Below are 22,468 nucleotides of genomic sequence, written 5' to 3'. Positions count from 1 at the left end.
AGTAAGTCTTACAAATAACTATTAAATAATGGGTTTAAACACTGCATTTCCTCAGTACAAATAAAGTTCCTTTTGAAATTGAAATGACGTTAAAATCAATGTTACACTTCCTTATATTCTCATTAATGGTGTTTGTTGCAGAAACAGCACGTCTCCACCATTTTCAAGAAAGTCTTTAAAGGAACGTATTGGACTAAATCATACAAACAACCAATCTGTCATAGTCATTTCAACAGTAGAATAAGCATAATAAATATCGGAAGGATAGAAATGGCAGTACGCACTACAGACAGTTTTTCCTGTTTTCTGAACAATTTGGTACGTTGGAGAAGTGTCGTTTCTGAAACAAACGATTCAACTTTAGTCCTATGAATTTTTGTAGTATCACTATCCCTTATGCGTTAGATTTGGCTGTGTTTCTCGATTGTACGTACATTTTGCAGTTTTCACATCTATAATTCAGATTTTACACACTTATATGAAAGACGGAATCATCAAATTCGGCACGACAAATGGTCCTCCCGGTAGCCATATGTGAACCAAATGCTGTTTTTAGCTGTCGCATAAGTATCCGAAAAGTAAAGCAGTGTGTGGAAACCTTACCCTACTTTATCCCTATTGAATATTTCAAAGTTTCTGACTCAATCTAACGCATAAATAGAGGAGATACGAGGAAATATTATACGATCTACCATTGGGACGCTAAAAGAGTCGACTTATGATGCAATCCGCTTGTCGATATAACGTACCGGTTAGCAGCTGTTAATCCGTAAATGAAGGTCTGCAATATATAAACATGCATATACTTTCGTATGTCGGTCTGTATCTATATTATCGAAGTCAATTTGTAGCTATCTAGAAGGTGTGTGTCTGTCATTATAATTAATACTTCACAAATCGATAGTGACTGTCAGCAGGAGGCGTCTGCTATTGTAATTAGTACTCCCCTCATCGACTTTGACAGGTAGGAGTAATGGGGTCCTTCTCCAACTTGTAACTGGCATTAGTAAGGAAGGCCTATTATTGTATTGAATAATTCCCTTTCCGATTTGACTGACGAGGGCTGGAACGGGGTCCATTCAGCCTCGGGAGGTCAACTGAGTAGAGGTGGGTTCGATTCAAACCTCAGCCATCCTGGAAGTGGTTTTTCGTGGTTTCCCATTTCTCCTCCAGGCAAACGCCGGAATGACACGGCCACGGCCTCTTCCTTCCCTCTCCTTTGTCTATCTTTTCCAATCTTCCCATCACCCACCAAGGCTCCTGTTCACAATAGCGGGTGAGGCCGCCTGGGCGAGGTGCTGGTCATTCTTCCCAGTTGTATCCTAATGTCTCACGTTCCAGGACACTGCCCTTGAGGCGGTAGAGGTGGGATCCCTCGCTGAGTCCGAGGGAAAGACCAACCCTGGAGGGTAAGCAGATGTATTTTAAATTGAAACATATTTGTTTTCCAAAGGAAACATACAACCATTTATTATAACTACACCAACAGCGCCGTCATGACTTCTCTGTACATATTAAAAAAAGTCAACGACCCTGCCAGGATTCGAACCTGGAATCTTCTGATCCGTAGTCAGACGCGTTATCCGTTGCGCCACAGGGCCACACAGCGTTACACTAGGACTAAACAAACTTAGTAACAAGTCAATTATTCTTAGCGTTTGTTGAAATAAGTAGGTTTTGTGTTTTGTTGGCCAATTACTACTAGCATTACATGTAAAAGACTTTGATGCCATCTGGTTTTGTTGGATGCTTTTGTCCCACCGTCCCCCTCCAAAATTATAAAATTGTACTTCCTTTTTTCTATCTGCTTACCCTCCAGGGTTGTTTTTTTCCCTCGGACTCAGCGAGGGATGCCACCTTTACCGCCTCAAGGGCAGTGTCCTGGAGCGTGAAACATTGGGTCAGGGGATACAACTGCGGAGAATGACCAGTACATCTGGGTCTCCGGGGGTGGCAGCTAATCACACTAACTACTACACCATAGAGGCGAACATTGTTTTGATTTTGTTTGACTTCAGGAATCCTTTATGAGTGACTTCCAAATCCTACCGGGAATTCCGTCACATTCCTAAAATGTCTTTCTTGTTTAATTACCTAATGAAGATAGCCCCACAATGCATTACTATCGTTGGAAAGTTGAATTCACGAATCAAAGGAAGATCTTCCAATTCAATTCTTGAAATTAAAATTTATGGTTCCGCCCGGGATCGAACCGGGGACCTTCTGCGTGTAAAGCAGACGTGATAACCACTACACCACGGAACCATATGACGATGGCCTCTACGGGAAGCAATTTCAATCACTTCATTTCTTCTTGTAATAGTATCGTATGAACGTTAGAAATAATCTATATGAAATGTATATTCGTTCGTGTTGCAGTATGCATCTGTCTCACAGTAATACACGAGTTCTTCCGGAAAATCCCGAATGGTGCGACAGCTAGCGATCCGTTCTTGCCGCGGACACGCGCAATTAGGTAGGCCTACAGTACTTCGCTATTTCGCTGGCTTACTGAAGAAGATTCTTTCATAAGGTCATTCAAGCGAAAAGCGGAAAGCTATGCTTGACCGATAATAAACTGCCTTCTCATAAGAAACATGAAGAGCCCGAGCACTGTAAGTTCATAACTCCACTGTTCTAGCATCAAATACGAAAGCATATATCCTTATTGGCTCAGACCCAGGGGCGTAACAAATGTTACGAGTCCGCCTGCCAAATTAAAAATTCGGACCCCCTCAATTAAATTTAAAAAGTACAAATAACTAACATAAATTTAATTACAGCAGGTAGATACTATGCAAATCACCTCTGTGGTGTACTGGTTAGTGTGATTAGCTGCCACCCCCGGAGGCTCGGGTTCGATTCACGACTTTGCCACGAAATTTGAAAAATGGTACGAGGGCTGGAACGGGGTTCATTCAGCCTCAGGAGGTCAACTGAGTAGAGGTGGGTTCGATTCCACTTCTCCTCCAGGCAAATGCCTGGATGGTACCTAACTCATAGCCACGGCCGCTTCCTTCCCTCTTCCTTGTCTATCCTTTCCAATCTTCCCATCCCCCACCAAGGCCCCTGTTCAGCATAGCAGGTGAGGCCACCTGGGCGAGGTACTGGTCATCCTCCCCAGATGTATCCCCGCCCCAAAGTCTCTCGCTCCAGGGCACTGCCCTTGAGGCGGTAGAAGTGGGATCCCTCGCTGTGTCCGAGGTAAAAGCCAACCCTGGAGGGTAAATAGATTAAGAAGGAAAGATCATTTGTAATAAATTATGTAAACAAAGAGTCCGCCTGTGTGGTGTAGTGGTTAGCCACCCCGGAGGCCCGGGTTCGGTTCCCGGCTCTGCCACAAAATTTGAAAAGTGGTACGAGGTCAACTGAGTAGAGGAGCGTTCGATTTCCTCCTCAGTCTTCCTGGTAGTGGTTTGCCGTGCTTTCCCACTCCTCCTACAGGTAAATGCCGGAATGTCACAGCCACGGCCTCTTCCTTCCGTCTTCATTCTCTATCTCTTCCAATCTTCCCATCTCCCCACAAAGCCCCTGTCCAGCATAGCAGGTGAGGTCGCCTAGGTGAGGTACTGGTCCTCCTCCCCAGTTGTATCCCCGACCCAATGTCTCACGTTCCAGGACACTGCCCTTGAGACGGTAGAGGTGGGATCCCTCGCTGAGTCCGAGGGAATAATCTACCCTGGAGGGTAAACAGATTAAGAAGAAGATGTAAACAAAGGGATTATTCACTACTGTATAAAGAATAAGTTTAATATTATGTGCCTCCGTGGTTTAACGGCTAAGCTGTTAGTTGATCGGACTTAAAACTGATCTCATTTTACAATAACTACGGAGCTGCACTCTATAACCGGCACCAAAGTCTCAGGTATGATATTACACACAGAAAAATACACGAACAAAAATCAAAAACTGTTCAAATAAAGTTTGAAACATATCAAAGAGCATAACTGAAAAGTATTCACGCAATTGCAAAGAGAGCTCGTTCGAAATTGAACTGAGTGTTACTGCACCTGCTTCTTATTAGCATTAATATACATTGTTGTTGAATAAATGTGTGGAGTAAGTTTAAGGTTCAGCAAAATTTGCGCACTATACATCAAGAAAGTACAATTTTCTAACTAAAAGATAATATTTTGGTATAAAATTTCATTGCTGCTATTATTTTAAAATAATTTGATGCAGGACATTAGTGAGGAAAGTAGAGTAAGTCGGGGAAAGATGGAGCGGATTTTGTAATGATCGTGCCGTGCAGTAAGACTTCATCAAGATTTCGACTAACTTATTTTTATACTAGATGTCATTTATTGTATGTCTCCTCGCCGCCTTACGAAGGAAATGGTCTTAATGTAAGTAGATTACTGAAGGAGCTTCTTTATTTGAAGGTGTACCACTTAGGCTATCTCTCCCCTAGTGTCCGTGTGAGATGGTGTTAAGTACTTCATACGCTAAGGAGAAAAGTAATTTTGAAGTAAACTATGATTACAACTTTAGTACATTTATTTACGTTATTTACATTCACTTGCCTATTATTCTTTGGTCATTAATGGATCAGTTAATTATTTAACCCTCAGTTCTTTTTGGATACGTTCAGCCTTACTCTCTCTCGTCCATTACACAAACTCTTATACATTCAACACGATTCATGCAGCCACTTGTTGAAGTCGGTGGGCTTAATCCAATCGTCGTTATTTTTTGTCACACACTCCACACACTTGTTGCAATCATCAGATATTGCATTACATTGCCCATCTTGAATCATCTTAGCTGATTCTTTTGAATGAGTTTTTTTTCCCCTTGTGGCAGTGGTTGCAGCTTTGTTCTTTTTTGTTCATTGAGATTTCTCTTTTATTGGACATATTCTTAAGTTTAGTTGCATTAAATGCATATACCACAAACTACGTTTAGGCTATTGCTGCTTTCTCCTTTCATAATTAGTATAATTTTACACTGAGTTACACAAAATATATATATGCTACATTTAATTTATAAAAAAACTGATCAGGGAATAAAAACGCATTTTAGTTACATTCGGAAATGCAAAGATTACCGTACCATCCGCCCCAACAATGTAGCGCGCCATCTCACCCGCAAAGATCTGCCCCTGGAGAGTCGAATCCGTTCTGGGATCTCCCAGCACTAAAAGCCATACGCCATTTCATTTCAGTATGGTTTGCAGCTGTGCTATAGTAACTGCTGCTAGATGGCAATTCTTCTACGTACAAATTGTGAAACAAACCATTTAGAGTGACAAATTTGCTCGGAGCATTTCAATGCAGAGTGATATATATTACCCAGTTTTTATATTTTTGCGAGGAGTCTTTGGCCCATTTGGCCCGGGTCCGCCTGCATTGCAGGCCCTGCAGGTCCTGCAAGCCCTAACGTTACGTCCCTGCTCAGACCTTAGAAAAATTATACGAAATTAATACATCGGTAGCGGTGATGGTCATTGTTTTAAGGGGCCGTAAAATTAAGCAAAAATCCCTTCAAAATACTTTCAATAGACCTATGTAAATACAACGCCATAAACACATGACGTGTGTTATTATTATTAGGCTATTGTTATCATTAGTAGTAGTAGTAGTAGTAGTAGTAGTAGTAGTAGTAGTAGTAGTAGTAGTGGTAGCAGTTGTAGTCGTCGTTTACACATTTCTAAGCTTCTTAATCTTCAGCCTATATCGAAAAATTCTTTTGCACCAAAATTTGGGATAAAATTGCTCTCCTCTGGTGGAGAGGATGTTTGGTTCTACTTCCTATTAGAACAATAATAGCCACCACCGCCATCACCACCACCGTGGCTATAACAGCCTTGTGCATCGTCCATGGAATCCAATAGAATTCGTTGTAAAACACGTGACCTCTGAGAACCTGACAAGGCAAGATGGTGGCACTCTTCGTGCGCTCTTCGAAAACCACCGTCTTCTGCCACTCGCTAAAACCTCGCAACTACAGATCGTTGACAAGATATTAAGGATATCTTGTAACCAAAGTAGGCTACTTGGTATTAGGTGTACTAATACCATGTCCTTAATAATACATGTATTGACAATGAAAGTAGCGTATTACAAATGCATTTTGGCTCTTTAACTTTAAAAAAGCTATGGTCCTGGTATATCTGTTTTATCACTCGTACCTGGCTGACCGAGCTTTGGTCGGAATCATTGTGAACTTTTATTTATACTTCATAAACAGTGATGCAGAGTGTAAAATGTCTGCTGTATATCGGTAGATTGCCGGCCCCGTGGTGTAGGTGTAGCGTGCCTGCCTCTTACCCGGCGGCCTCGGATTCGATTCCCGGTCAGATCAGGGATCTTTACCTGGACCTGAGGGCTGGTTTGAGGTCCATTCAGCCTACGTGATTAGAATTGAGGAGCTATCTGACAATGAGATAGCGGCCCCGGTTTAGAAAGCCAAGAATAACGGCCAAGAGGATTCGTCGTGCTGTCCACACGACACCTCGCAATCTGCAGGCCTTCGGGCTGAGCAGCGGTCGCTTGGCAGGCCAAGGCCCTTCAAGGACTGTAGTGCCATGGGGTTTGGTTTTTTTTGTTTAGTTTGATATGTTGGTAGACTAAACCCGAGCTGCTTTCTATGGAACCATTTGGTAATTTTGCAGAAGTGTCTAATATAATAAAAATTAAGGCTTTCCCAGAGCTTGCATGGATCATATATCAAGCTGACTGGTCTCTAATGATCCGCTTATGTTTATCACCATTTCCTTTCTACACTGGGACTACTATAGCAACTATCCATTCATTTTATATAGTTCCTCCGTGCGAATCACAGATATGCAACCATTTTGCTACAGAGAAAGTTTATATTTTTCAACCTTCTCTCTCCGCCATATGGGTAGTTACAAAGCCCATGTGTAGTTTCCATTTTTTAAAACAATTCCTTTTTTGAAATTGATGAAATTGTCTAAATACTGAAATTAACATATACATTTACATCAATTATACTATTATTGTTGTGTTTAAGCTCGTAATTTAGACATACTGGAATCACTAAAATGATATAAAACATCTGAAATTAAAAATGATGAAGTATCCTATAATTATTTGTTTTCTTGCTTAAAATTGCAAGAACACTTGAAAAAACTCATTTCATTTGTACATTTGTACGAATGTCTTTTCTTGAAACTGGTCGGTATAAGCCTTCATAGTGTATTCATTTTGTGTGTCATATATCCAGCGCAGTAAATAGTTGTTAGCGGATTATTCTGGGTGCTTAAAGAGGAGTACATCAGGGCAGAGCATCGAAACGGTGCAAAATTTCGATCGACAAATTGAACATCTGAATGGCTGTAAGTACATTTTATTAATATAATTCTTCTTCTTCTTAATCTCTTTACTCTCAACGAGTGATCCCACCTCTACCGCCTCAAGGGTAGTGACGTGGAGCGTGAGACATTGGGTCTGGGATACAACTGGGGAGGAGGACCAGTGCCTCACCTAGGCGACCTCACCTGCTATGCTGGACAGGGGCTTTGTGGGGAGATGGGAAGATTGGAAGAGAAAGAGAATGAAGAGGGAAGGAAGAGGCCGTGGCTGTGCCATTCCGGTATTTACCTGTAGGAGAAGTGGGAAAGCACGGCAAACCACTACCAGGAAGACTGAGGAGGAAATCGAACGCTCCTCTACTCAGTTGACCTCGTACCACTTTTCAAATTTCGTGGCAGAGGCGGGAATCGAACCCGATCCTCCGGGCGTGGCAGCTAATCACACTAACAACTACACTCGAGTTTTATATTGCGGTGTTAAAACACGTTAAAAAATATTATACCTCATTTGACGTTATTGAAATTCATGTTCAAATTTTCAAGTTTTTCGTTCTTATTTCTAAAAATTACATAAACTAGGGCACGATGTATAAAATCTGAATACTGAAATGGATTCTACATCCCTCAATACCTAAGCAGTCGTTTCAGGTATTATTATTATTAAGTTCCAGTCTCATCCATGGCTGCGACAATATGGACGCTGCTGGGGTATGGGTGATGCTGATTAATGACATTTGGAGCACAACCAGCGTGTCTGAGTGTTATGAAAGGTGTTGCTCATAGGATCAGTCTACTGCAGTGGCACCTTCTGGTCCAGTGAGGAAAGCAATGACAAACTACCTCACTCCTGATCCTGCCCAGTATGCCTCATTTAGGCTCTGCAATTGGTTTTTGCTGTTTCCCTATAACTGCATAGCCTTTGGTGGTATTTGAGGATCCATCCAGCCTCTGGACTGATGACCTAACAGACAAACATCTACTTTTTTTATTATTATGAACTCCAATCTTGAGGTTTTTCGATTTTCTTTTCAAAACGACCATAAAAACCTTGACGTAATACTGAAAATCTGAACACAGATATGAGCTATGGACTCAGGGCACTTAGGTTAACAAGAATCAGTAATATTTTCCCCTGTAGCAGAAAATGAATTGAAATGTATTTCAGTGAATCGAAGAAGTACAGTACTTTAGATATGGTACCATAGCCCAACCCATTACCTGTGGTATATCTCCAGAAATCTCAGCAGTTCCAGCTACTTTCTAGTTTTCAACTTTTTTTGTTTGTTTTGTAAATATATTTTTCGTCACAGGGAAATTTCAGTATCCCGCTAGTACTTCTTGGAGATTTTCTTTTTTGGAGAAGTCTTGCTCGTGAACAGTCGAGATTTTCTTCTGAAGACGGGAAACAAAGTTTTCTGCGAACGTAAAGAATTTCACCTTGTTTTCTGACACGGGAAAAGCCCAAAAGATTATTATCATGTCTACAATAAATGAAATGGCGTATGGCTTTTAATGCCGGGAGTGCCCGAGGACATGTTCGGCTCGCCAGGTGCAGGTCTTTTGATTTGACGTCCGTAGGAAACTTGCGCGTCGTGATTAGGATGAAAAGATGATGAAGACGGCACACACACCCAGCCCCCGTGTCAGCGAAATTAACCAATGATGGTTAAAATTCCCAACCCTGCCGGGAATCGAACCCTGGACCCCAGTGACCAAAGGCCAGCCCGCTAACCATTTAGCCATGGAGCCGGACATGTCTACAATTATAGGCCGTGAAAGCATCAATATAAATAACAGTTCGAGGGAAGATTTCCCATACGACTCCTTCAGGTTCCCTAACCACGAAATTTTGCTTCTACTGTCGCCTTGCTTACCTTCAACCTTACCTTGTGTGATGATGTGCAAGAGTGGTGGTGGTGGTGGTAGGTAGTGATTATTGTTTTAAGAGGAATTAGGTCCACAATTGGGCATCCATCCTGTATATAACACCAATCAGAAGGAAAATGGAAGATGTCCGACACTCTGAAGAATGAAGGCATCGGCAATAGAAAGGAAAGGGCTTGGAAATGGAAGACTCCGTACGCCTCACAAACTGATGCCGTCGGGTTCGGAAAAGAACAAGAGTTGTCCAATAGAGGTCAGATAGGAAGTTGAAAGCGAGGAGACTGGCGAGTACACGGAAGCAATGCCAAGCCCAGCTATGGGAACTTTCGTCGCCAACCACGCTCCCAGGTTGAGTGCTCCTGGTTTCCCCCTTAGCCACCTCTTACGACAGGGGATACCGTAGATGTACTTTACAGCCCCATCTACAGGGGGAATATGCAAGATTGTATTTCTCTGGGTATCACATCACATGTGCAAAATATTTAAGCTTGTGTTTCCCACCATTTCCTTTATTTTCCTATTTTTCGTACGCTCCAGAACTACTACATTATCAGCCTATACCATACACAGTATTCCTTTATAAACTCACTTTTTAATGTTCCAATCCTTTCTTAACCCCTTAATGCCTGAATTAATTTTTACATGAAATTAAAATTTTAAAATCACACGATCTGTTCAATATTGATGTCTTAGGACACACATTAAGTCAAAAGTCAGAAATGTCATATTTGATGGGTGGAATTGGGTATGTATCATATTCGCGACAACAGGCGCTTGAGAAATCAAAGGTGTGCAACTTTGTACTTGAAAAATATGTTTTTAATTAATGTAACAATATTTATATGCAATATTTACATGAAAGGCAATGCAATGAAACTATATACAGAGTTTTTATATGTGAACACTGTGTGGGTGGGTGGCGGGGTGAGGGGAGAGAGACATGCACACGTACATAGTTACATTTGTTTTGAAGTTCTCACTCATGGAATTCCCTGAAACAGTTTGACTTCTTGTTCAGACATAAGTAAAGGTTACACTTAGTGCAGATGAATACAGTTTGTCCTATACAATTAGGTTTTTTGCACCTTTTCCTTGCATCACTAACAGAAGGCCAATGACCCACTCCATCTGTACGAGTAGACTGATCGGGTACAGGTTTTGCAGGACCTCTACGCTTTTTCATTTGCAGTGCTGCCTCCATACTACCAGATGGTCTACCCCTCTTTTTCCTTGTCATATCCTTTCCTTGCTTACAGAGGCCTTCTGCAATTCTGGATTTAAATTCCAGAAGGTCAATCTGTTTGCGAAGAGGAATTTCAAGACTGTCACAGTCTCTGCGATAGAGTAACCAACAAGTCACTATAACAAGATCAACCATGTGAAAAAACAATCTATGATAGTATTTCCTGGATTTTATGAAGATCCTGTAATAGGACACCAAAGCATCAAGCAAGTCTACCCCTCCCATGAATTTATTGTAAGCAATTACAATGCTTGGACAAGGAACCTCAACATGCTCTCGTTTCATCCTATCCCATCTTTTCACTCTGGTAATTGGATGAGCAGATGCAAATGTACTTGCAAGAATCACACCTCTGTTATCATACCATTTGACTACCCTGATATCATCACCTTCAACAGTTCCTTCCTTTTCTTCAAATTAACCTCGACCCATCTTTTTCAGGTTGTTATCACTTGAAAGTGTGCACCCTGGAAGGCGGTTTGCCCTAAATGTTCCCAGTGAATAAATCCCCTTTTCCATCAATGCAGCTAACAAGTTCAGATATGAAAACCAGTTGTCGAAATACAAAATATTATTCTGGCCCCTTTCAACAATCTCTGCTAGCTGTAATACAATATTTCCACTGGCACCTATGTCTGGACAACCTGCCACTGGATTGATTTTGCCTGTGTAAATTTCAAAATTGTGCACCAGGCCTTTTGTGTCACACAGAATGAATATTTTATATCCCCATTTATTGGGTTTATTAGGTAAATACTGTTTCAGTGCAGATTGTCCTTTGAAAGGGACACTCAACACTCAACTTTTGTGATTGTGGAATAGACTGAAACTTGGGAAGCAACGAGTCAATTATAGGACGTATTTTGAATAGCCTGTCTCTGTTTTGATCACCAGGTCTTGGCATTTTATCATCTATATATATCTATATATATAAAATAAGAGTTTTGTCTGTACATTGCTCAGAATTTGAAAAGAATGGTATTTCTGTATCGGTCATGTCTACAGTAACAAGGAAATGCACTTTTTACTTTTCCGTAATTTCTGTCTGTCTGTCTGTCTGTCTGTCTGTCTGTCTGTCTGTCTGTCTGTCTGTCTGTCTGTCTGTCTGTCTGTCTGTCTGTCTGTCTGTCTGTCTGTCTGTCTGTCTGTCTATCTGTCTGTCTGTATGTATGTACACGCATCACTGAAAAACGGCTAAAGAGAATTTAATGAAAATCGGTATGCAAAGTCGGAGAATAAGTCGCTACAATGTAGGTTATAAATAATTTTATTCACGCTGAGTCAAATGGTAGTTTAGGGAAAGGCCTAAAATGTAATTTTCAAATATTTATGTTATTAGTGATCTTATCTTAATGAAATTTGGTATTTAAAGTCGGGAAATAAGTCGCTACAATCTAGGCTATAAATAATTTTATTCACGCTGAGTGAAATGGTAGTTTAGGGGAAGGCCAAAATTTTACTTCTTAAATATTTACGTTATGCATGGTCCTAACCCAATTAATAGTTGGAGAATGAGCCACTATAATCTAGGCTATGAATCATTTTATTCGCGCTAAGTGAAATGGTAGTTTAGGGGAAGGCCTAAAATTTAATTCTCAAATATTTATATTTTAGTGGTCGTATCTAATACTACATAACCAAACATATACAGAATTAAATTTCCGACCATTTAAAACTTATACATTTTTACCGTACCACCTATGATAACAGATATTCGTGAATTTGTAATTTTGTTGCTAAGTCCATATCAACGCCGAGCCACGAGAAAATGGGTTGACAGAATTTAATGAAAATCGGTATACAGAGTTGGGGAATAAGAAACAACAGTCTAAGCTATAAACAAATTTATTCACCCTGGTTGAAATTGTAGTTTAGGGGAAGGTGCCTAAAATATAAATTTTAAAAACCTATGTTATTGGTCCTGTCGAAAAGTATTACACAACAAATGTTATAGAGAATACAGTTTCCGATCATTTATGTTTTATTCAGTTTTACCGTATCGACTATGGTAAGAGTAGTATTTCAGAGTCGGGAGAAAACTAAAAGTGAAGACCTACAATATTGAAAGGTCATAACATTGATCAACAATAACATTACATTGACCATTGTTTGTTGTGATGTTCTTTGTCTCTTATGCTGACTCTCAACTCCGATAGATGGGATTACTGCTGCGTACCGAGTATAACAGTCTGACTGAATATTGGCGGGAAATAGCTGGGGAGTTAGAACACTTTCTTCTTTAGCATGCCATTCCTCTGCTTCATACATTTTCTGGTACAGCTGGTACGTAACACACTGGTTCATCATAGTATTCCAGCTTTTCGATCCCTACCCTGACGGGCTGTTTTGAATGAGAAGTGTGCATACTTAAACCAGAGGCTCACTTAGTAGTAATGGTAGTAGTAGTATGCGAGTTGGCCGTGCGGTTAGAGGCGCCTGGCTGTGGGCTTGCATCCGGGAGATAGTGTGTTCGAATCCCACTGTCGGCAGCCCTGAGGATGGTTTTCCGAGGTTTCCTATTTTCACACCAGGCAGATGCTGGAGCTGTACCTTAATTAAGGCCACGACCGCTTCCTTCCAACTCCTAGGCCTTTCCTATCCCATCGTCGCCATAAGACCTATCTGTGTCGGTGCGACGTAAAACCACTAGCAATAAAAAGTCGTATGGTCTGGTCTAGAATAACAATTTAGGCCTATTCCAAATTATAGCACCACAATTCACTAAATAACTCAAAATTCAACCTGAAAAGAGCCGTTTCTTAAGAAAAGCTTCTTCCTCTTCACTTTTATTAAATTCTACATTCATTTTATTCCAAATTGGCAGTGAAGAGGAAAAAATTTGCCTCCAAGTCAGATAGATTTTTCCGCCGCCAGTGTAGTGAATTAAGATTTTTCGACTCATCGGGTACTCCTAGGAAACAGATTAGTAAAAGGGCATAGTTTTTGCCCTGGGAGTGTTTACTATTCGACCCCCTCCCCGCCGAAAAAAGACGAAGAGTGTTCACGGACCACGGCTGTCTGCGGCTTTGATCATTCCAGCTCTGGAAGTTTGGACTGTTAGATCGGCAGCGGAGTCCTGTTCGTTAAAAGTGAAAAAAATATGTGTTTTTTCATTTGATCGAGCATTTCATATGACGGCATTGCATTTAACCGCGCCATTCCTACCGACATCATTGCAATGACGTATGTTCATTTCAGTTGGGAAAACCACTAAGACAGTCTTTCTGAAGATTTAAAAATGCAGGTGGAGAGTGAGTGTCTACCATTATAATCAAAACTCCGCAACCTGATGGTGACTGATGGTAGACAAGCGGGCCTACCATTACAATGAAAATTCCTGACTCAGTCTTCATACGAGAAAAGACGTTTGGTGTCTTTCCCGTCGTGTTTCTAGGGTAACCTTAAGAACTACGCAATTTAATACAATCTTGCTCACAACGTGTACACTACCTAACCTAGAATTCTGTATACAGTGTAAAATTCCGTAGCGAAGCACGGGTACATCAGCTAGTTATCATTGAAATGAAGGTTTCTTTTTATTTCACTCCGCCTATCACGAGACATAACGTCAGCAATATGACCCATTCAACTAGCTGCTGCCCAGTACATACGAGTGCGAGGAAGATGATACACTGACATGTACAAAACTGTACCAAGAAACTGTTCAAGTTCATCTTTATTCAGCTGTAGTGGCTTGGTTATGTTGCACTGCATAGAAAATAGATTATTCTGTTCAACTATATGTTCCAAAATGGAATCATCAAAAAAGGTACGGAAGTATTCAATGGGAGTTAGTACACAATCTCCTTCTGGAAAAGAGCCATTCCAAGTAGGCTCAGATTTTGGACTCTGAGAAGCAGGTACTGTCTTCCACAATATGGGTCTCTTCACTGGAATGTTACCTCCAGCATTTCTGGTACCAGAATTTGCTGTCTGAACTTCGTTTGTATTTTCAGTTGTATTGTCAGTATCAGAATCTGAAGCCAAAAATAAATGAGATTTAGGGATAAAAAAGGGAAATAAAATGAAAGATAAGAAAATAGCACGCACAGAAATCAACGCCTAGTAACTAACCTGAACTGTGTGAGTCATCATCTGGAGATAAAACATCTCTTGTACTAGTTGGCAAATATCCATCACCACTGTCATCTGTGTCACTTAGACAGCCGTCATCACTCTGGTCGGCTGGTGGTATACGTGTTTTGATGTGTGCATTTATTTTCTTGCTTGTAGTTTGCTTTATGGCATAAAAACGTTTTGAATCCATAGCTAAAAATCAGAGATTATAGAAAAGTAGTAATCTTCCAGACTTTCCAATAACATGCCTACAACAATGCTGTTATCTCTAAAAATAATATTTAGACTACAAGTCTGCACTCACTCAAAGTATTTAGGCCTACTAACTATATAAATTCACTGCCCCTCTGTATAGCTAAAACTAGTGCACATAAAAGTAGTAATCTACCAGACATTCAATAACATGCCCAAAGCAAATCTGTAATCACTCTAAATAACATTTAGGCCTACTAACCAGATATTTCACTACACCCCTCTAATCTAGAATAAGTTACAGTAGAAATGTTGAAATAATGGACACTAACAGGGGCTTAATCATGAACCCTCTCAAAACTGGCAAAAATTAATGTTTATGCCCCATGACTTCATCCAATGGATTGCTCCTTACAGGTACGCAAATGCCTAATGATGCATTTTGTACACAAACGGTATTTCGGCATTCAGTATAAACAGTAATTGTTTTATCATATCAAAATGGGTTCTATAACAAGTTATAGATGCTAATATATATATATAATAATTTTCTGGAGAATGAAGCTTACCTGTAAATGACTTGAATATCACAAAAGAATGAACATAACCGCCCATCAATGTTCATGCACAAAATATTCATCTGTTGTACTTCAGTACAACCTGCACTCACCAGATAGCAGCACTTGTCAGCAGCGCTAGTCTGGTTCGTGTACAATCTGCATATATCTATCTGTCCATATAAATGCATTAAACTGGTATGATGCTAATACACGACATTCGGCGTTAAGGGGTTAAAAGTGTGTCTGTCAAAGGCCGGCTCTTTACCCTGCAAAGCAAGATGAGGAAAATACAACATCTGGCAAACCCGATTTTCAATTTTAAAGTTTAGTTGTTACAACAAAGGATATTTTCGTTCTAGGCGACTCGGGCTTTCTCTAGTCTTGTTTTTATTTTTAGGTTTAGGCCTATACCCAAGGTTTTTAGATTACAATCAAGGAATATTATTTTATTCACTTCCTCCAACGGAGTTCCATTTGCTGTTATTCATGGTCATTTAGTCGGATGTTTGCTGACGTTCATGATCTTCACGGTATTCAAATTTAATCCATATTCTCGAATACTGCTGTTATTCGACGTACCTCAAGTAGATACAAATAAAAATGAAAAAAAAAGTAGATTGCTCTGTTTCATTTGCAACTCCTTATTGAAATCTCACTCTAATTGAAAACATTAAACGCCTGTACGCTACAGTCTCTCAGACAACGTTGTCAGAACTTTGATATATGAACAGTAAATTGCTATGATCTTGCTACCGAAGTACTTGTATTTGCATTTTAAATTATACAGCATCATTGTAAATATAAGCCAATAATAAAAATGTGTAGGTCGGTAGTCTAATAGCTCGTTTTACGCAAAGTTAATTCGGCTCTTACAAAGGAAATACAGTTATTATATTCCAAGTGACTACAAACTAAGAAAATAATCATGATTAATATGCATGTATCCGCCCACTCTGCATATAATAAAGCACGGATAAAAATCCTATAACTTAATTCTTTTTAAATGAATGACGTCATACGTATTTAAAACTGCTCTCTTCTTTGTCTTTTCTTAACACGGAAATTGTAATTTGTGACTTTTCCACCAAGTGTGTACGTATGAGTTATATTAAGATTACTAGCTGATGTACCCGTGCTTCGCTACTGAATTTTATATTGTGTACAGAAGGTTAGGTAGTGTACGCGTTGTGAGCAAGATTGTATTACATTGCATAGCTCTTAACGTTACCCTAGAAACGCGACGGGGAAGTCACCAAACGTCTTTTCTTATATGAAGACTGAGTTAGGGAATTTTCATTGTAATGGTAGGCCCGCTTGCCTACCATCAGTCACAATCAGGTTGGGGAGTTTTTATTATAATGGTAGACACTCACTCTCCACCTGCATTTTTACATCCTCAGAACGACGTCTTAGTGGTTTTCCCAACTGAAATAAACATACGTCATTATAATGACGTCAGTAGGAATGGCGCTATTAAATGCAATGCTTTCATATGAAATACTTGATCAAATGAAAAACCACATATTTTCTCACTTTTAACGAACAGGTCTACGCTACCGATCAAACAGTCCAAAGTTCCAGAGCTGGAATCACAGCCGTGATCCGAGAACACTCTTCGTCATTTTTCGGCGGGGAGGGGGTCGAAGGTGGAGACTCCCAGGGCAAAAACTATGCCCTTTTACTAATCTGTTTCCCAGGAGTACCCGATGAGTCGGAAAATCTTAATTCACTACACTGTCGGCGGAAAAATCTATCTGACTTGGAGGCAATTTTTTCCTCCAAGCCAGAGGAGAAACCCCCTCTTCACTGGTAATTTGCAATAAAATGAATGTAAAATTTAATGAAAGTGAAGAGGAAGAAGCTTTTCTTAAGAAACGGCTCTTTTTAGGGTTGAATTTTGAGTTACATAGTGAATTGTGGTGCTATAATTTGGAAGAGGCCTAAATTGTTATTCTGGTCCGGGTCATACTACTACTACTACTACTACTACTACTACTACTACTACTACAACTGAGCCTCTGCCTTAAGTATGCACACTGCTCATTCAAAACAGCGCATAAGAGTAGGGATCCAATAGCTGGAATACTATGATGAACCAGTGTGTTACGTACTAGCTGTATCAGAAAAGGTATGAACCAGAGGAATGGCGTGCTAAAGAAGAAAGTTTTCTAACTCCCCAGCTATTTCCCGCCAATATTCAGTTAGGCTGTAATACTCGGTACGCAGCAGTAGTCCCATCTATCGGAGTTGAGAGGCAGCATAAAAGACAAAGAACATCACAACAATGGTCAATATAAGGTTATTGTTGATCAATGTTATGCGCTTTCGATATTGTAGGCCTTCACATTTAGTTTTCTTCCGACTCTGAAATACCACTTTTAACATAGTCGGTACGGTAAAACGGAATAAAACATAAATGACCGGAGATTGTATTCTCTATAACGTTTGTTATGCAATACTTTTCGATAGGACTAATAACATAGGTATTTACAAATTACATTTTAGGCGCCTTCCCCTAAACTACAATTTCATCCAGGGTGAATAGATTTGTTTATAGCTTAGACTGTTGTTTCTTATTCCCCGACTTTATACACCGATTTTCATTAAATTCTGTTAACCCATTTTCTCGTTGCTCGGCGTTCATATGGACTTAGCAACAAAAAATACAAATTCATGAATATCTGTGTTATCACAGTCGGGACGGTAAAAATGCATGACATAAATGGTCGGAAATTTAATTTTATATAACTTCGGTTATGCAACATTTATCGATACTACCACTAATAATATACATATTTGAGGATTAAATTTTAGGCCTTTCCCTAAACTACCATTTCACTCAGCGTGAATAAAATGATTTATAACCTAGATTGTAGTGGCTCATTCTCCGACTTTGTATACCGATTTTCATTAAATTCCCTTTAGCCATTTTCTAGTGATGCGTGTACATACATACAGACAGACAGACAGACAGACAGACAGACAGACAGACAGACAGACAGACAGACAGACAGACAGACAGACAGACAGACAGACAGACAGACAGACAGACAGACAGACAGACAGACAGACAGACAGACAGACAGAAATTACGGAAAAGTAAAAACTGCATTTCCTTGTTACTGGAGACATGACCGACACAGAAATACCATTCTTTTCACATTCTGAGCAATGTACAGACAAAACTCTTATTTTATATATAAAGATTATATAGAGTAGGCCTAAGTCTGTCCAACTGACATGCTGTTGCTCATTAGAAGAATTCTTTAAAATTCTTTAATTTCTTATGAATGGTAATATATCGTTGTCTAATGACTTTTTTTAAATATGATCAGATTCAAATGCTCTAGAATATTTATCACATACGTTATTTGAAAAGTAAGTGTAAAGTAAATGATTGTTTTGTGTCTATAGTACTGTACGTGCCGTGCATTGCCATTAGATGCCTGGAGGGAATCGATGATGATGATGATGATGATGCTCGTTGTTTAAAGGGGCCTAAAATTTAGGTCATCGCCTCCTAATGGTACGAAATTAGATTAAATATAATGACAATAATTTAGAAGTCCAAAATTCATTCGCTGACCAAAATTCAAAACGCGGTGATGAAGAATGAATGGATGAAAATGAATTTTTTCACAACTTGCTTTACGTCGCACCGACACACACAGAAACGCGTTATGATAATGATGGGATAGGAAAGGCCTAGGAGTGGGAAGAAATCGGCCGTGGCCTTAATTAAGGCACAGCATTTGCCTGGTGTGAAAATGGTAAAACACGGAAAACCATCTTCAGAGCTGCCGAAAGTGGGGCTCGAACCCACTATCTTGCGGATGCAAGCTCACAGCTGCGTGCCCCTAACCGCACGGCCAATTCAACCGGTTGAATTTAAAATAATCAGCGGATCCAACTCTTAATACTGAAAGTTAAAAATAATTCCAAAATCGATCCACTGACTAGAATTCAAAACAATGATTTTGAACTTGTGGATGCGACCCGCAATGCCCCATCTACCCAAAAACTATCTTAAAACAATAGTATTACTGACCAAGGGGCTGCTTCCAAAGCACAATCCTGAATCGATGATGCTTGCTGTCTAAAGGGGTCCAAAATCCAGGTCAACGGCCCCTCATAACAGTACTCATCGCTAGTAAAGTAGAACCACGGTATTTCCTCGTGTTGCGGTAGTAATCAAAAGCAGCCCCACGGTGTAGGGGTAACATGCCTGCCTCTTACCCGGAGGCCGCGGGTTCGATATCCCGTCAGGACAGGGATATTTAACTGCATCTGAGGGCTGGTTCGAGGTCCACTCAGCCTACGTGATTAAAATTGAGGGGCTATCTAACGGTGAGATGACGGCCCCGGTCTTGAAAGCCAAGAATAGCGGCCGAGAATATCCGTCGTGCTGACCACATGACACTTCGTAATCTGCAGGCCTTCGGGCTTAGCAGTGGTCGCTTGGTAGACCATGGCCCTTCGGGGCTGTTGTGCCATGGGGTTTGGTTTGATAGCGTAGACTCAAGGTGTTCCATACATTATGATACTACTCACAAGTGTTGTAGGGGCTGCCTGGCCGAGGCGGTAAAGGCGTGCTCGGTTCCACCGGAAGGACGTGGGTACGAATCCCCGTCAGGAAGTCGTAAAATTTAAGAAACGAGATTTCCACTTTCTGAGGTGCACATGGCCCTGAGGTTCACTCAGCCTACACCAAACATGAGTACCAGGTTAATTCCTGGGGGCAAAGGCGGCCGGGCGTAGAACTAACCACTCTACCCCATCAAGTGCCGAGGTTACGGATAGTGGAAGCCTTTATCTTCCACCACTCCAAGGGCCTTCACGGCCTGTACGGAGATGGCTTTGCTTTGCTTTGCTGTTGCACTAGCATTGTACGTCGCACAGGTAAAGCAGACCTATGGTGTTTCCCACACAATGGGGTCGGTGGATGCAGAGTGGGTCTCGGCCCACGAGTGGCCACGACTCTTCCGTGGTCCAACAGCTCTGAACTCCGACCGACCAACCGAGCAGAGGAGGGGTGGCCACGGCTCTACCGTGGCTCTACGCCTCTGCATTCGGGAGACAGGGCAGGGCTGGACCTCACGGCTGGTCACCACCGTCGGCTGTCCTGAGCACGGTTTTCCGTGGTTTTCCATTCTCCTACACTAAGGTGAATGCCGGGACAGTTCCTAGTATAGGCCACCGGCCGCGAACCCCCTCACCTTCTCCGTGCAGCTCCTTCAGCGTAACAAATCTCCCGGCCTGAGAGACGGCGTTACCGGCTAAGAGCCCCCCCTCGCCCCTCAGGGGAGGAATGAAAACGTTTTAGTAGTAGTAGTAGTAGTAGTAGTAGTAGTAGTAGTAGTAGTCACATGATGGTGCCACTCACAGGCAACGCAAGCCCATGGTGTTCCTCATCTAGGTGTACTAATCACAGGGACTCGAACTATCCCGTGGTGTTCCCCACATAGTGGGTACTGATCACAGGAAAAGCCCAGACCCGTGGTGTTTCTCACATAATGGTACTAATCAGAGGCAACGTAAGCCCGTGATGTTCCGCAGATAGTGGTAATAATCACAGGTACTGTACACCCACAGTGAACCACTCTCTGCCGCTACTAATCGCAAACCTATTGTGTACGTAACATACTGGTATTACTCGCAAGTAAAGGCGACCCATGTTGTTCCCCGCGTGTTGGTACTAATCACAAGTCGTTTCATGCTTCTAATTAAATCATCCCTTGGTGGCGCCTTTTAGTCGCCTCTTACGACAGGCAGGGGATACTGTGGGTGTACTCTTCGTCTGCGTCTCCCACCCACAGAGGGTCTGGAGGGAATCAACAGCAAAACTCTTACTGAAAGATTCTCAGCGAATCTATTTTGCTATGTATACTGCCTATGCTTAGTTTCCGAACGTATTTTTTTAAATTATGCTGTTTGTGCTTATTTTCAGGTGTAGGCTACATCTCAGTGCAATCTGTACTTAGTTCTCAAACGTTTCGTTAATTTATATTGTTTGTATTTAGTTTTCGAATGTGTTTTTACCGTATTGCAAGTTGTTCGTATTTCGAATGTACTTTTCAGTCTATGGAGTTTGTGCTTAGTTTTCGAAATTGCTTTTCGCTGTATGGTATGTTGTTTATGCTTAGCTTTCAAATGCATTTTTACTGTATTTTGTTTATACATAGTTTCCACATGATTTTCAATGTACTCTGTGTTTACGTAATTTATACAAATTTAGATTACATCTCAATGTATGCTGGGTTTCATCCCTGTACGGGGTGGTAGAATATGCCCACGGTATCCCCTGCCTGTTGCTAGAGGTGCGTAAAACGGCTAAACCCTTGAGACACTTGAATTGTGAGATTTTGTTGGCGACTGCAGGGCCTCTAGCTAAATTTGCCATTACTTTCACTTACTTGTGCCTGTCTCCTCCCTTTCATCTTTCCCTCCCTTGGTCAACTCTCGCTCTATTTCGACAATGACCGTGTAAGATTCACAAGGACTAGGGAGTCTTTCATTTTTTATGCACCTCCGTTCTTTTTGCCGAAACCTTCATTCTTCGAAGGATCGCACCTATTCGTTTATCCCTCTGATAAGTGTTAAGAGAGAACGATCACCACCAACACCCTCCTCTAAAATAAAATATTTTAAAAATTGAAGGTTAAGGAAAAGTCATATTTCATTCCTGAGGTCATTTTACCCAAACTCTGAGAAATAACTGTGAATGATGGGAGCCTAACCCCGTTTAAAGCAAATTTATGTTGGCTATAAATAAATATTTCGGCCATTTTAATTGCTTTGGTCACATTTTGCTTATTTCAGTGATATACTGTAAAGTCATATTTGCTTATATTTTGAGAATTTTTGTTCAAACTGAGGCGTCTTTTTTAACAAGGTAGGCCTTTATGTTATCTGCATCAATTTTTAATCACAGGATTTCAAGACACTATAGTAGGCCTAGATGTATTTCTTTCTTTTCCCGAAGGAGATAGGTAGCAGGTTTAGAAGGCATGATTCAGAGAAAGAGATGCTCTACGAACGTAGGCTGACAGATACCAAAGTCATTTTTAGTTACTTTTTAGGAAAGCAGAATGACAGTCGCGCCTCAGGGCTATGCTACTGAATGAATGTATAAAGTTTTAATTCAGCTACTATAGCTCCGTCCGTTTGCGAAATTAAATGTGTCTGCTGTTTAATTTTAGTAATACTCTAATACTTTCTATCTGTCCCTAAAATGCT

The 22,468-nt window shown here is 40.8% G+C and overlaps 2 non-coding genes across 2 annotated transcripts; both read right to left on the bottom strand.

Moving 5' to 3' along the window:
- Positions 1–1,528: 1,528 nt before the first annotated feature.
- Positions 1,529–1,601, bottom strand: TRNAR-ACG (transfer RNA arginine (anticodon ACG)). The gene has a single exon. It is a non-coding gene; the product is annotated as a tRNA-Arg (tRNA).
- Positions 1,602–2,192: 591 nt separating this feature from the next.
- Positions 2,193–2,265, bottom strand: TRNAV-UAC (transfer RNA valine (anticodon UAC)). Its single transcript has one exon. It is a non-coding gene; the product is annotated as a tRNA-Val (tRNA).
- Between the last annotated feature and the right edge of the window lie 20,203 nt (positions 2,266–22,468).

The sequence above is a fragment of the Anabrus simplex genome, chromosome 7 (genome assembly GCF_040414725.1).
Source record: "Anabrus simplex isolate iqAnaSimp1 chromosome 7, ASM4041472v1, whole genome shotgun sequence".
NCBI classification, from domain to species: Eukaryota; Metazoa; Arthropoda; class Insecta; order Orthoptera; family Tettigoniidae; genus Anabrus; species Anabrus simplex.
The sequence above is the reverse complement of the archived record's forward strand: the minus strand, read 5'-3'. Positions and strand labels throughout refer to the sequence as shown.